The sequence below is a fragment of the Sorex fumeus genome, unplaced genomic scaffold, assembly GCF_029834395.1.
Source record: "Sorex fumeus unplaced genomic scaffold, SorFum_2.1 ptg000070l, whole genome shotgun sequence".
Classification (NCBI taxonomy): Eukaryota; Metazoa; Chordata; class Mammalia; order Eulipotyphla; family Soricidae; genus Sorex; species Sorex fumeus.
In genome coordinates, this window is record NW_026606127.1 from 8,316,586 (window position 1) to 8,331,535 (window position 14,950).

Here is a 14,950-nt window from a genome sequence, read left to right on the forward strand (position 1 = left end):
AAGAGGTTGATCATAGGCAAATGATGTCATGATCCAAAAGTAACGATGAGACTAGGGCCCTGCTGCTAGGAATAGGAAAGATATCTTGCCTGAGCACTGCAGTCTGAGATCGAGATGGCCCTAGGAGAGCAATTCTACAAGCTCAAAGTATTTCTTACTGTGTCCATACAAAATGATTAATATTATATATGCTTATATGTTGGTTGGACAAGGAGAGGAGAAACACCTCCTAGAAGCTCTTTTCCTGTGTGTCCTGACTAGCTTGGATGAGACTGCTTTCTCCCCTTCAAACTGCCTTCAGTAAATGATTTCAGTATATCGAGACAGTTTTCCTTTTCTCTCAGAAACCTAGCTGGTCTTAGATCTGCAGATCTCAGGTGCTAGCCAGGACTGATCTTTGGGATATAGATTCCCAGCTCTAGCCAGGCTGGTCTTTGGGATGCAAATCAAGGTGCTTGCAGCTTGTGAAAGTGCTTGTGGAAGGTTTCAGTTTGGCTTTGTATCTTCTTTCTGGAGGCCAGTATTACTGGCCTGCTGATTAAAAGGAATCAATGTGGATGTAAAGAAACAATGTATGGTTTGCTGCCTCAAGGTTCTTTCTGTAATTCCTTTTGTTGACATCACTGTAATGCGCCTTTTAGAGGTTCTATGATCTATATAAGGGGATCTTCAGGGCTCTCAGTGTGCTCATGTGCTTGAGGATTCCTGAGGCCTCCATGACATAAATCTCTTCCATGTAATAACCTGCTGCTCCACAACCAACCAGCCTGACCCCCGTTTCCTTCCATCTCCTGACCATCGCCATCGACCTCCGTGGAGTGGGGAAACGGCCTGACCGCCAGCCTTTTATTTTTTGTGTGTTTACACAGGTTCTGCTTCCAGTTCCTTCATGCATGAGGCTCCTTCAAGCTTGGGGAGAGTGGTCTTAAGCGTACCTATGGCTGGTTGCAGAGGTCTTCAGCTGCCGGGGCTCTACTCAGGGCAGTGTGGGAAACTCACCCCTCCCCGTCCAAGGGGCCCCGGTGGGGAAAGCCAGCTGCCAGGTCAGTCGACTGTCATTTTAGACATATTTGGAATTAATTTTAGATCGAAAAGTACTTATGTGCTTAGTAATAAATTACTATACACTTGTTCAATCACCTCAGAGACCCAGCTCTGCACAGAGAACTAGATTTTTAAATACAGGTCTGTTTTGCCTTTGTGTCATGACTGAGAATCACTCTCAGTAGATATGAAACTCACTATGCACAAAGATGCACACAGGCTACATTGAGTCGTCTGTGTTGTTAAAGTGTGTTGGCCATTAAACTTCACTGAGACCCCTTTTTCTGTCCTTTACAGGAGCCTCATGAGTCTCACCTTCCATTCAAGTTGTACTTGTAATAAGGTGGAATGAAATCATCAATATTCTCCTCACCTCTTCCTTCAGGAGAAAAATCCTACTTACATTCAAAGTGGTCAAATTGCAGACGACACCATCCACCTTTTCATGGAGATGTACACGGGACTGAGGTGAGAACAGCAAAAGGCTCTAGTTTATTGGTCTTAATGAAGGTTTCAGGGAAGGGAATTAAACGAGACTCATATACCATCTTCCAAAAGAATTATTTTGTAAAACTGATGTCTTGGGTATGGTAAAAGATAATATGGTAAAAACCATATTTTTCTTGCTGGGACATTAAAGTTCTAAATCTATCTATTTAAGCTGCTTTGAAATACATTCCTTGATTAGGAATCACTGTCTGCCATAGGAGTGAGTAAGGACAGCACTCAAAGTAATCAGAAGAGAAAAATATGGAAAAATCAACTCCTAGTATGTTTTGTAACATATATATTAAAATTGAAATGATACATAGATTAGCATGGTCCTTGCACAGAGATGACATGCAAACTTGTAAAGTGTTCCATATTTTTGTTGCAAGAAGAATTAACAGGGCGACTTTAAGCTAAGACAATCCCCACAAGTACAAAAATTCTACATAAAGATACCACAAATCCCCATCACAACAATCTCCTCAATGTCAATGGACTAAATGTGTCAATTCAGAGGCACAGAATGGGAAGATGAATTAGAAAACTGAACCCAACTTTCTGCTGCCTGAAGAAACACTTCTGAACAATCAAAGTAACCATGGGCTCAAAGATAAACGCTGGAAAACAATTCTTCAAGAAAGAAAAGAACACCTCCACAAAGCTGGAGTGGCCATACTAGTACCAGACCACATGGACTTCAGGCTATAGGTTATAAGAGACAGTGAAGGTCATTTCTTCATGATCATGGGATCTGTACATCAGAAAGAACTCACCCTCCTCACTGTAGATGCTCCTAATGACAGACCAGCAAAATACTTAAAAATAACTTCTAATAGACTTAAAGAAAAACATTGAGAGCAACACAATACTAGTTGGAGATTTCAACACTACTTTTTCACTTCTCAATAGATCAAACAGACTAAAGCTCAGCAAGAAAATATTTTCTTTAAGGGAAGTAATGTACAACTTTTGGCTTAGAGAAGAAATCAAAGAGGAAATAAAAAGTTTCCAGAAACAAATGATAATGAGGACACGAACTACCAGAAGTTGTGGGACACAGCAAAAGCAGTGTTAAGAGGAAAGAGTAATACTCTGCCAGAATTCATCAGGAAGAAAGAAAGGGCCTACATGAATAAATTAGAGCTCAAGATTTTGGAAAATGACCAACAAAAGTAGTCCAAACTAGGATGGAAGAAGGAAATAATAAAACTTGTACCAGACATCAATGAGCTAGAAACCCAAAATACAATCCAAAAGACCAATAAGAGCAAAAGCTGGTTCTTTGAGAAAATAAATAAGATCAATAAACCACGAGAAGCCTCTCAAATTAACAAAGAGAAAGAATTCTAATAAATCGAATCAGAAATGCAAAGAGGCATATCCTAATAGAAACTACAGAAATCCACAGGATCATCAGAGATTATATTGAGAATCTTTGCAGCAGGAAATTAGAGAATCTTGAATAAATTGATAAATTTTTGGTTTCCGATTACCTCCCAACGCTGAACTATGAAGATTTGGAATACTTGAACCTATCACTACCAAGGAAATTGAAATGATGGTCAAAAGTATCCCCCCAAACAGATTCCCTGGCCCAGATGGATTCAATTGTGAAATATTTCAAACCTTTAAAGAGGAAATGCTGCCAACATTTTTTCAAGATTTTCCAGGAAATTGAAGAATCATAAATACTCTCAAATAGTTTCTATGAGGCAAAGATCACCCTAGTACTCAAATCAGACAGACACACCACAAAAAAAGAAAATTACAGACCTATTTCCTTGATGAATACAGATACAAAGATTCTCAAGAAAATACCAGCAAAGAGAATCCAGAAACTCAACAAAATCTCACACACTATGACCAAGTAGGTTTAGCTTGGGGATGCAAGAATGGCTTAACATTCTCTAGTCAATCAACAGAATACACCATCTCAATAAAATAAAGATAGTCATATGATCATATCAATATATGTAGATAAAGCATTTGATGAGATCCAGCACCTATTCTTGATGAAAAACTCTCAACAAAATGGGAGTTGAAAGTACTTTCCTCAATATAGTCAAAGCAAATTACCACAAACCCACAGCAAGCATTATTATCAACGGGGATAAACTAAAGGCTTGGAGCAGAAATCAATGAACTAGAATCCCAAAATACTATCAGGTATAAAACAAGTTACCCACTCTCACCACTCCTATTCAACATTGTACTTGAAGTATTTGCCATATGATTTCGGTAAAAAAAAAAAAGATATCAAGGGCATCCAGATAAAAAAGGAAGAACTCAAGCTTTTACTATTTGGAGATGACATGATACTATACTTAGAAAATCCCAAAGAATCTACAAAAAAAGCTCCTGGGAACGATAGATTTGTTTAGTAAAGTAGCATATTACAAAATCAATATCTGGTGCTCCATGGCTTTCCCATATATTAATAATGAAAGAGAAAAAAGAGATAGAGAAAAAACAATCCCATTCACAATAATTCCTCAGAAAATCGAGTATATTAGAATCAACTAAAAAGGTTAAGGCACTATACAAAAAAAAAAAAAAAACCCTACAAAACACTACTTCACGAAATAAGAGAGTATATGAGGAAATAGAATCACATCCCATGCTCATGGATTGAGAGGCTTAACGCTGTCAAAATGGCAATACACCCAAAAGCTCTATACAGATTTAATGCACATTCTATAAGGATACCATAACATTTTTCAAAGAAATAGATTAAACACTCTTGAAACTCATACACAACAATAAACTCCCATGAAGAGCTAAAGCAATCTTTGGTAAAAAGAAGAAGGGAACACCTTCCCCAACTTCAAACCCAACTACAAAGTTGTAGTAATCTAAATACCATGATATTCAGATAAAGACAGGCCTCAGATCAATGGAATATAGTTAAATATTCTGACGCTGGCCCTCAGATTATTATTACCTAATCTTTCATAAAGGCTCAAATCCATCACAGGTAGCTTGCCAGGCTCTGCCGTGAGGGCTAGATAATCTCGGTAGCTTGCCTGGCTCTCCGAGAGGGGCGGAGGAATCGAACTCGCATAGGACATGTTGGCTGCAAGGCAAGCGACCTACCCGCTGTGCTATAGCTCCAGCCCATTAGATGTATTCGATATACCAAACACAGTAACAACAAGTCTCATGATAGAGACGTTATTGGGCCCGCTCAAGCAAATTGCAGCCAACATGGCCGACCCGAGTTCGATTCCGCTGCCCCTCTCGGAGAGCCTGGCAAGCTACCAAGAGTATTTCGTCTGCATGGCACAGTCTGGCAAGCTCCCCATGATGTATTCCATATGCCAAATACAGTAACAACAAAGTCTCCAATGGAGACGTTACTGAGCCCGCTCGAGCAAATCGACGAACAATGGGAGGGCCTTTACCTTTACCTTACCTTCATAAAGGCTCAAGAAATATGAAATTGAGCTAGGAAGTCTCTTCAGCAACTGGTGCTGGGAAAACTGGACAGCAACCTGCAAAAAAAAATGAACTCAGACCTCTTTATAGTGCCAGGCACAAAGTCAGATCAAATGTATTAAAGACATCAATATGATACCTGAATTCTTAAGATATATGGAGAAAAATGTGGGAAGATCCCTCCATGATATTAAAGATAAGCGAAACTTCTAGAATGAAACACCACTGACCAAGGAAGAGAAAGTGAAGATAAACAAATGAGACTACATTAAACTTAGAAGTTTCTGCAACTCAGAAAAAATGGTGACCATGATAAAAAGAGAGCCCACATAATGGGGAAAAATTATTTATGCAATACCCATACAATTAACCTCAAAATTCTGACTGCTGTATCATTAAGAACACTAAATAGTTCCCGTGAATTTTATTCTTCTTCACATAAATTTACTCTAAAATATTTTAGATTTCCTTTTAAACAGCAGATTAAAAAGGTAAAATTATGAGTTTTTATAAAAATTAAAAATACCCCTATACATAGCAGGTGCGACCCATAAAATAAAGAAGGAAGCAAGCAAGCAAGTAAGAAAGAAATTAAAAATTAAAAAATAATGCTGTTTGCAATGCTAAGGATCTATCCAAGATCATCATACAAAGGAAGGCAAATGCTCTACCCTGAGTTATATACTTGTTCTTAAACATTTAAAAAGTTCTTAATTGATGTCTCATTGCATTTTCTTTTTTAAAAAATTCTTTTCTAAACATTCCTGGTCGCCAATGTACCTCATACTTTTTGACCCTCGCTTCTCTTCTATATTTGACCTCTAAGACTCAGTTGTCACCTTATCCTTCCTATAGCCATGTTTCCCTTGGAAAAAAATTCCAAGATCATGTCTGGCTTGCTTTAACTTGGCATAAAATGGAAACCTTATTTTCTGTATGCTCTCACGCTAGAGGTGATGATGTTTTCGACCCAGTAGAACTCTTTTCTGGGGAGCTTTCTGAATGTTTCTACTTGACTTCAAAGTATCTAAAGGTAAGGCATCATCTTTTTTTTTTTTTTGCATTTATGGGTCACACCTGGCGAAGCACAGGGGTTACTCCTGGCTCTGCAGTCAGGAATTACTCCTCACGGTGCTTGGGGGGACCATACAGGATGCTGGGAATCTCACATGGGTAGGCCGTGTGCAAGGCAAATGCCCTACCTGCTGTACTATAGCTCCAGCTCCACCCCCCTCCCCATAATTCATCATCTTGAGGGCCTCAGATTTTTTACCTTCCATTTAGAAACTTGAAATTTACCTTGACACAGTAAATTGAAACCACAAAACCATTGAATGGCATGTTATAATGGTAGCAGCCATGAGCAAATATTGATAAACTATTAGTTGGCATGAACGAATTCTGTTTCAGAGGCTTCACTTCTGAGGATACCTGTCACTACCTCCTTTCTGTTACGTATCCCAGGATCAGAATCTACATCAGGCCATCAGTAGAAATTGTCCACCCGAAAGCTAGCCTTCCACTGGGATCAGAATCCTTGATCCATCTAACTTGTAATTTTTCATTCATGATTTGTTGACCTTGTTTCAGGCGGAGGCATCCAGAGCATAAACTCAGCTTTCCCGTTGTTACCACAGGAAATCCAAATACCTAAGACTGTTATCATTTCTGACAACACTGTTACAGATTTTTTTGGAATCCCACCGTAAGATACTATCATTAATGTTATAATATCACTGTTCTCCATAGTCCGGATCTCCCCAAAGAACTCTCTACCCTCCGCACTCCAAGTGCAGACTCCAGTTTATGATGCTCCTGAACGTACTTCTAATAGTTTCACTCAGGTTCTCCCCTAAAGTGCACAAGTTAAGTTCATACCACTCCAAGTTCTCATGCCTAAACTACCAGAGTCGGCTTGGTCCTCAAGCATGTGTTCTTCCTTGAAGAAACACCGTGCATCCTTTCTCTATGTCTCTCTTTGCGAGCTTTGTTAAACGAGTCTTCTCTCTTGAACATATATTGCATTCCACCCTACAAAGGTTTAACAAGTTTCTAAGTGTTTTTCAGTAAAGTCTATTTTGCTTCACTAAACTGAAAATATTAAAACACCAGAGCACTGTTAAAACCAATATTTGTATCTTTTAAACCACAAATTTTGAAAATGAAAGGGGTAAATCAATGGAACACTACTCAGTTGTATGAAGTGAAATCTTCTTAATATCTGTATAAAATTGGATCACATGAGGATATTATGTTTAGTGACATAAACCAGGCAAAGAAAGATAGGCATCATACAAGTTCATGCATATGTGGCATATGGAGAAAACAAACTAAAAGTATAAAATGAGGCAGACAAACGTCTAAAACAATATTTATATTCTATGATTTATAATTCAATTAATAATGGTTTCTCATACACATAATTCCATCATGACACTCCTCATTCTCTCAAAAAATAAACCCTCCCTCTCCCCCAAACCCGCAGAATCCCTCCCTCCCAATCCCCTGTCTCAATTGTATGGATCAGTTCTCCCCTTACATTGCCCTTGAACCTTTGTTGCTACCTTGCTGTTTGTCTTTACATACCACATATGAGTAAAATCTCTCTGTATCTGTTCCTTTCCTTAAGGCTAACTTTACATGCATGATATCCTCTAGTTTCATCCAATGTTGAAAATTGCATAATTTTGATCTTTTCAAAGCAATAAAAACAAACTTTAGAACCATGAGACTATTTAGTTACCAGATGGAAAGGTGTAATCAAAGTGGAAAAACTGAACAATGGCGAATGACAGAGTAGGCCTTTCAGTAGTGAGTGTAATATGATACATGCACGATGATTATGTATAATCCTAAAATTTATGAAATTCTAGTAATTCTATAATGTAATTTTAAATAATCAAAACAGTATTTAAATAACTTACATTTATCTATGATTTTGACGTATATTTTGTGTCAAACTATCAGAAATAAAAATAATGTGAGATAGAGATATTGTGTATCACTATATTTTAAATAAGAGAAGTGCTGAAAATTTCTGTGTCATTATGAACTGTCATATAAATTGACTCCAAAATTAAATTAATATACTCAAAGAAAAATAAAAGTCTACCAATTTAATCTTTTGCCTTCAGAGAGGTTCCCATCGGCTGATCTCTGGCAGACAAAACAATTTTTATATTATTTTTTTAAATTTTTATTACTGAAACACCATGAGGTACAGTTGTACATTTACAAATTTTTGTTCTTGGGTTTCGATTATACAATGATCAAATGCCCATCCCTCCCCCTGTGTCCATTTTCCACCACCATACATTCCAGTATCCCTTCCACACCTATACCCCCATCCCACCCTGCCTCTGTGGCAGGGCATTCCCTTTTGTTCTCTCTCTCCTATTGGGTGTTGTGGTCTATAAAAGAGGCATTGAGTGGCAATTATATTTATTCCATAGTCACAATTTTTATTTTCAAAGGATTTCTTGGCAGAGATTTGGCATTCTTTGATAGCAACCAACTTCTTTTCTTCTGCTTTTTTTTCTAGAAATATATACTTATACTCAGACTGCCTAGTCATGGCACCAAATTCACAATGTACTTGTTTTTACTACAGTTCGTTCTATTTCCTTATTACCACATATTATTAGCAGTGGATAGAAAATAACAGGCCCAAATTTCTTGGGGGAAAGGGAAATGTTTATGCTTTTCTTAGTTTGGAAAATCCCTGTCACTAGTATAGGGACATTCATCTAAATTTGTAAACACAATGATTAAGAAGAGGTAAATCATGACTGTCACTTCAAGGAAGAACGGGATTTCAGCAAATATCCTTGCTTTCAGAAGGATGGCTCTGGCTTGGATGGGGGGCAATCATGAGAGCTGTGAGCTACCTGCAGTTAACACATGCTCTGAGGCTATGTGGTGACACTGTTGAGAAATGTTCAGAGCTCTGATTAGGTAGAGTCATGGGGGAGAATGGAATGATGACAAGAAAACAGAGCAACAGGACAAGATGATAGATTCCTTTGTACAAAAGTTTTCATCTCTAATATATTAATCTGTGAAAAAGAGAACCAACTTCTTATCATTCTTCCTGGAAATATATTATCCTTACACAGTGCTTCAGGAAAAAAAAATGCTCCCCTTGTTAGTTAATATAGCCTGAATATCTGTGAGGTCTTTGAACTCGCTCTATGTATACACTGCTGATGACTGAAACCAATCTCTCTATTTAACTATCTAAACTGCAATGGTCTCACCATTTAACTCTCTAAACTCTGATGGCTCCAAATCTTCTAAGATCAGCTTTCATCTCTTCCTTGATATCCAGGCTTCTCTTCCCAACTGTCAACTCTCCCTTTCTTTCTCCATCTCTCTACCAACTATGGTCTCCCTGCCAAAATTTGCTAAGACAAGCTTTCTTGAAATATAGACGTAAGTTGACTTCTCTTTTTTAAATTTAGGCAATTTAGATTTTCAAAGTCATTTGTAATGGAGTTTTGTCATACAATATTCCAATTCTAATCACACCACCAGTGTCTGCATCTCTCCACCAAAAAATGACCCATTTCTCCCTGCATTCCCATCGATTTCCTTGACAAACACATTTTGAAGTTTAACTATTGTACTTTGGGTTCCATACTTACATTAGTGTTGGCATTGGTGGTTAAGGCATACACCTCAACTTTTTCATGCTGGCCTTCCTGGATTTATTCCCACTGACAAAATGTAGGGGAAATATATGAGAACATATCATTAAGCTCCAAATTTTTCAAATATCTTTAAAAAGGTCTGATCGAAAAGAAAATAGTGTAAACTGGAGGGGACAACCCCCTGGCAGCCTGAAAAGTCTTTTCATTTTTCCACAATAAAAAGAGGAAATCAGTGAAGGAGGTCTGGCATCACGCAAGTTAGCTGACCCTGCTGAGCTGTGGTCAACAGGGATTTTTGTGCTCTTCTCCCATTCCACCATAAATCCCAACCCCATTAGTTTTGTCTCTTAAGTCCGCATAAAATTAAAAAAAAATTTTACCACACAGGCACCCATGTAATGAGACCAGCCAAGGTGATGAAAATAAATTTCAGCAAACTCAGAGGTTATTCATGGTGGTAGAAACTAAATATCATGTTTTTGTATTGAATCTGCAGGAGACACAGATTACAAACGTTTTCATGATTCAGTTTCATTCATAGGATATTTCAACACCCAACCTCCACTAGTATAAAGTTCCATTGCTAATTACCCCAGTTTCTCTCCCACCACTCCCTCTCCCAACCTCAAACCCCACCTGACAGCCTGCTGTTTCTACACTAAGGCAGGCACCTCTTTCTCTCTCTTTATCTCTCTCTCTCATCCTTTGGGCATTATGGATTGTAATACAGATATTGAGAGGTTCTCACGTTTATTTCTTTACCTACTTTCAGCACTCAGTTCTCACCCAGAGTAATCACTTCCAACTATCATTGTCATAGCAGTCACTTCTTTATTCCACATGCCTGCCTTCAGCACTTGTGGCAAGCATCCAACCATTGACCAATTCTCCTGGCCTGTGTTTCTGCTATCCTTGGGTATTAGTCTCATATTCTGTTTTTTTATATCCAAAAAAGGGGTAGTCCAATCAGTATACCCCTTTCCTTCTGACTGATTTCATTGAGCATGATGTTCTTCCGTGTACATCCATTTATAAAAAAATTTCATGATGTGATTTTCCTGCCAACTGCGTAGCATTCAATTGTGTAGGTATAACATAGTTTCTTCTGGCTATTGTGAATACTACTGCATATGGTATTTCTGTTATAAATATCATGTTTAATGTAGCTTACATAGGAAAATACTTCCCAGGTTCCAATCATACAGAATACACTTACAAACCCAACTTTTTTATTTTTTAAATAATATAATTGATTATGATGCTTTCTAAAAAACTGAAATTATTTTAAAAACTCAGGGTAAGCATATTCTATAAAAGCAAAAAAATAATGATCTTAAGATAGGACAAGAGCTACGTGTTCTTGCTCCTCAAAGATCCATGTGTTTCTTGATATATTGTCAATATCTTTCTATAGCCTTAAAATTCTTCAACTTCATTTCTGAACACTATTTAAAGTTATATTAATTTAATAGGTGTAATCAGCTTTATAGAATATTTATTTGTTTCTTTCATATTTTGCATAAACACCGTTTGAATTAACCATAGCACTGTAGCACTGTCCTCCCATTGTTCAGCGATTTGCTTATGCGGGCACCAGAAACGTCTCTATTGTGAGACTTGTTGTTACTGTTCTTAGAATGTCGAATACATCACATGTAGCTTGCCAGGCTTTGCCATGCGGGAGGGATACTCTCAGTAGCTTGCCGGGCTCTATTAGAGGAGCAGAGGAATCGAAACCAAGTTGGCCGCGTGCAAGGCAATCGTCTTACCCACTGTGCTATCGCTCCAGCCCATATATAGATTTATACATATATATGTGCATTTACACACACATACATATCTATATATTCCTCTTACACGTCTCATGAGCTCCAACACATATTTCTTCCTCCTCCAATTATTTAGTACATCTCTCACCCTACTTGGCACGCAACTAATTTTCCGAGTGGCCTCAGATGCATTTCTGAGGCCAGGATAAGGCATGCATAACACATAAATGCAAGGGAGGCACAAAGAATATGTAGATAAATTTCATATGGACATATAATTGTGATGACTAGTTTACAAAGTGTATTCGCTTCAAGTACAGACTTCCTCATCTCAGCAATTGTGTATTCATACTCCATGCACTGTCAAATATCCAGCTAAAGTCCACAACCAACTAACAACACTCCCCTACCAATTTCAGTCATTTACTTCCCCTATTGTAAGGACAATTCTGATGTCAGAGTGTAAAGGTTTGATTTTCTTTTGTTTTATTAGTGCATTTAGATTTTTTTCTTTATAATCCAGAAACAAATCAAAATTTTTTTTAAAAAAATAAAGGACAGGCGGTGATATCAGGCAATAAATGAAATAGTTGATGTGGCTGAGAATCATCAAGAGTCTTTCAGGTCAGTGTGAGGAAAGGTACATCCATTTTCCTTCCCAGCATATTTCCAAAGGGCGGGCTTGGAGCAGGATACATGCTGGGAAGAAGCCCAGGAGACTAGCAGTGTCTTGAACATCTAGGGGCCTATTTTCTTCTTTGAAAATGTAATGGTATTGACCTCCATTGCAAACCACAGCACCCTAAAGCAAAGAAAAAGCAAAAGGGAATGCCCTGAGGTGGGGCGGAGTGGGGGAGATTGGGGGTGGGAGGGTCACTGGGTTCCTTGGTGGTGGAGAATGGGCACTGGTGGAGGGATGGGTACTTGATACTTGTATAACTGAAACCCAAGCACAAAGGTATGTAAGTCTACAACTATACCTCATGGTGTTTCACTAATAAAAATAAATTGAAAATAATTTAAAAAATTAAAAGTGCTATCGGCTGGTATAGGGAAAAATGTAATGGTATTGACTAGATTACAACAAGATCATTTTTAGTTATAGGATACTATGATTCATCTTTGATTCACTGATTGATACTTTGAAATGTCCCAGTTCATTCTCATTCAGAGAAGTTATTTATTTCTTCGAGTATTGATTTGTACAGGGAATTTCTAACAAAATTCTTTATATAATATATATTCAGGGACTCAATGATAATGTTCTTATTACCATTTTCAAAGAATACAAAAATACACTTTTAATAAGATTTTCTTGGTTCTCTATATAAAGGCTAAATGACAAAAATTAAGGTTAACTCAAGATTTTCTAAAGTGCATTACATTAGTACTGGAAAAGAAATTTTAAAAAACTCTGGGAGAGGGGAGGAGGAAAAGTCATGGATACATAAGGATTCGTACAAGTCTTTGGGTGTAGGGGGGCAGGGCAGTGACTAGAAAAGTTGGGATCACACTCAGCTATGTGATCTAATCTCTATATATATATTCTCTAAATTAGATACCAGCGATGTATCCACACAGGTGTATTCATATGACTATCATGTACACTAGTGAGATCCAGGGAAATAATTCTTAGCACTGACATTCTTGGAAATTTATGTTTTAATCTGGTTTTTATGATTAAGTTGTTATGATTTCATAGGCAGTGTTTGTTTCCTTAACCAACCTGGAATGTCTTTAAAAGACCAAATATAGGATCATTCTTTCATTTTTAATTAAATATAGAAAATGCTGAATATACAGGTTAAATGGAGAAGAATATCTTTTTCAATAGTCTATCTGGGACACTGTCCTTTATTTGTTTTATTAGGAACTGAATGTGGTACACTATAATCTCTAATTCCATCCCTAAACCTCCTTTCTCTATTTGTACCAATCAAGACACACTTTACTTTAGACCTAGTTTTCAGTAATCTCAACTAAACATTAAAGTAAAAAATAAGTCTGATCAATAATTCTGTTATCCAGCAGTTATTTAAGATGGTTACACCAATGAACAGAATATTGAGAAAGAAATGAATACTCCAAATTGTATTTGAAGAAGGCACAGAATACATGTTGTAATTGACCATATAAAAGAAAGAAAATTAAAGTAAATTCCTTGGTAATTTCTGGAAGTCTTGGAACCATGTTGCCCATGGGGTAGTCAACTAGCTAAGTCTTCCTTAACTTGGATTTCCCTTGTTCACATCCCTGATATCACTCTTTTCCTCCTCAGATCTCATTCCCAGTAAATCATCTTCCCACCAGATCTTGTTTTTTCAAGCTTTGTTTTCAGAGGAACCCAAATTTCAAGCCCTTCTTTTTGCACTTAATGTCTCTTTTCCCATCAGTTCAGACTTTTCTCCCAACATTTTTTGCTCAGTGAATATAACATTCCTTCAAGACAGTTGAAGCTTGTTAGTTTTAAGAGATTACTGGGATCAATTTCCTCCAGCCATACATTAAGGTAGCAAAACACTTTTCACGTTTTTCTGTTCCCAGCCAGTCAACTACCATTTCCTGGGAAAATCTATTAACTGGTTAGTCTCAGGTCAGTCAGAAACTGCGTTCATTTCCCCCCAATTTCAACAAAGTAGTTACTGGTACCAAGCAGAATTAGTTAAATATATGTTCCTGTTAACATATCTTTGCACTTGGGATCCATGTGAACACCTTCCACCTGCCTTTTATGAAAGGTGGTCATCCAGTTTGCTTTTCCGGTGGCATTCTGTTTCTCACTATTACTCTCCACAGCTAAGTGATGTGAAAATGACATATTTAGTAAATAGTATGATTGAAAGCTCCAGAAGGAATGCCAGCCCTTTCAGCTCTCTGGGTCTTATATGTAAACTGTTCTTTAGAACCTATCTTATTTTCGTATTTTTCTCTTGAATTTCATTTAGAAAAAATATTTTAACGTATTTGAAAAACATCCACCAACTATCCCATGATGATCACCAGATTTCCACTTCCCTACCCTTACCGGTTTCCTTTCCATCCATCCATCACCCCATTAACTCTCCTAGGACCATCTCTTTCCATCACAACCTTCCAGGCTCAAGGTCACCTGTTACTAACTGCTTTGGGAGTGGTGACCTAGGACTCATGTCTTTGTACGGTACCTACCGCAATGCAGCCATAACGCCATTTATAAAGTTGGTTCTTGTGTGAGCTGCAGTTAAAAGCGATGTTTAGGGAAAACTACAGACACCAGGGACCATGGAAGACCAAAGAACAGCCCCAAAAGCTAATATAATTTGATCTCCCCCCACCAAAATTTCCTCATAGCAGACTTGGCTACCTTGGGGAGTTTACAAATCCAAAGACTTACAGAGGCAATGGACCTAATTGTTGAAACACGCTAGTGAAGTGTCACCGTAACAGCAACTCTGAATATTGTTGGGATAAGTGAAATGGTACAGTTAGGGATGCTGAACAGAGGGCCTGAGGACATGGTGACTTATCTTTGCATCTCCCAGGAGCTTATCTTCAGGCTTCATGCTGCAACTGTTCTCTTGGCTT

The 14,950-nt window shown here is 37.7% G+C and overlaps 1 pseudogene; it reads left to right on the forward strand.

The window, feature by feature from the left end:
* The first annotated feature begins 1,815 nt into the window (after positions 1 to 1,815).
* LOC130037191 (uncharacterized) lies at positions 1,816 to 1,914 on the forward strand (annotated as a pseudogene).
* Positions 1,915 to 14,950: the final 13,036 nt, after the last annotated feature.